Source organism: Lolium perenne, chromosome 5 (genome assembly GCF_019359855.2).
Source record: "Lolium perenne isolate Kyuss_39 chromosome 5, Kyuss_2.0, whole genome shotgun sequence".
Lineage (NCBI taxonomy): Eukaryota > Viridiplantae > Streptophyta > Magnoliopsida > Poales > Poaceae > Lolium > Lolium perenne.
Genome location: NC_067248.2, coordinates 236804795 through 236806860, shown reverse-complemented (window position 1 = coordinate 236806860; position 2066 = coordinate 236804795).

The window sequence follows — 2066 nt, the reverse complement described above, 5'->3', positions numbered from 1 at the left end:
CTGACTGCCTCTTTCCATTTTTGTCGAGGAAAAAGTGCATTTGGCATGGTCCGTTTAAGAGATCCTCGAGTGATACATACGGCCTCTGAAACCTTGGTCCATTATTTTGCCTATTGGGACGGGCCCGTCCTTGTAATCATTTCGCTGCTCGCCACTCTTTTGATAATCATCTCGATTGTTTCCCCCGCTGTTTCCTCGGAAACCAGCCGATATTTGGCCGGGAGCGTCATAGTCTGAAAACTGTCGAGAGAATCGTCACCTATTTTTAAAGTTTTGGTTGCGCTCATCCTCAGGCGACCTGTGCCGTTTATTATGAACAACATCTTCTCCATCTGCCCAGCGATTCGCTATCTCCATGAGTGCTGCTATTGTTTTCGGGTTGGTTCTCCCCAAATCCTCGACGAAGTCCCTCCTTCGGATTCCAGCAACAAATGCATCTATTGCTCTTTCGTCAGATATGTTTTCTGCCGAGTTTTTGATGATGTTCCACCTCTGTATATATGTCCTCATTGATTCATCATGCTTTTGTCTGCAGGCCCTTAGCTGCTCCAGTGACGTGGGTTTCTTGCACGTGGACAAGAAATTCTTCACGAATATGTCCTCGAAATTTTCCCAGCTGTCGATGGAACCAGGAGGCAGCTTTTTTATCCACGACCGAGCTGCTCCACTCAAGTGCACCTGGATGCTTTGCATGGCCATTGCTCTGGTTCCTCCCATCAATTTCACCGTCTCCAGGTAGTCGATTAACCAATCCTCGGGATCTTGCAGGACATCGAATTTTTTGTAATTGTCGGGTAGCTTGAACCCGGATGGGACCCGAGTTTTACGAACTCGCCGCGTGAAGCACGGGAGCCCACACAAATCCTCCTCGTCAACCTCTGGTGAGTGCCGACGTTCTCTTCTTTCTTGTCGCGCTCTGTCGACCCTTGCCTGTGTCGCTGTATCTCTCGCCCCACTTGTTCTTGGTGGTTCTTGCACTACTATTGTAGGTCGAGGACTATTTTTCCTTGCAGAACCTTCGGGAGGCGTACTTGTGCCTACGAACGCTGTTCCCATGACTCCGCATCCTGCCATGGTGATACGTCTCAAACATATCTATAATTTCTTATGTTCCATGCTACTTTTATGATGATACTCATATGTTTTATACACACTTTATGTCATTATTACGCATTTTCCGGCACTAACCTATTGACAAGATGCCACAGTGTCAGTTCCTGTTTTCTGCTGTTTTTGGTTCCAGAAAGGCTGTTCAGGCAATATTTTCGGAATTCGACGAAACAAAGGCCAAACATCATATTTCACCGAGAAGGACCAGGACACCGAAGGGGACCCGGAGAGGAGGCCCAGGGCCCCCAGACCATAGGGCCATGCGGGTGGGCCCCTGGCCGCACCGGCCTATGGGGAGGGCGCCCTGGTGCCCCTCCGACGCCGCCTCTTCGCCTATATAACTCCTCGTGACCTAAAAACCCGACACCAATTGACGAAACTCCAGAAAGACTCCAGGGACGCCGCCGCCATCGCGAAACTCCGTTTCGGGGGACAGAAGTCTCTGTTCCGGCACGCCGCCGGGACGGGGAATTGCCCCCGGAGTCATCTCCATCAACACCACCGCCATCTTCATCGCCGTTGCTGTCTCCCATGATGAGGAGGGAGTAGTTCTCCCCCGAGGTTGGGGGCTCTACCGGTAGCTATGTGGTTCATCTCTCTCTCCCATGTGATCTTTATGTGATCATGAGCTTTGTATCACTATTAATCTATGTGCTACTCTAGTGATGTTATTAAAGTATTCTATTCCTCCTCCATGATGTAATGTTGACAGTGTGTGCATCATGTAGTACTTGGCGTAGGTTATGATTGTAATCTCTTGTAGATTATGAAGTTAACTATTACTATGATAGTATTGATGCGATCTATTCCCCCTTTCATAGCTATTGTTGATAGTGTGTATGCTATGTTAGTACTCGGTCTAAATTGCAACGGTATATTATGCACTCTAGAGGTTACTTTAATATGAACTCCGGATGTTGTGGAGCTTGTTTACTCCGGCTTGAGGTGTGATTTTA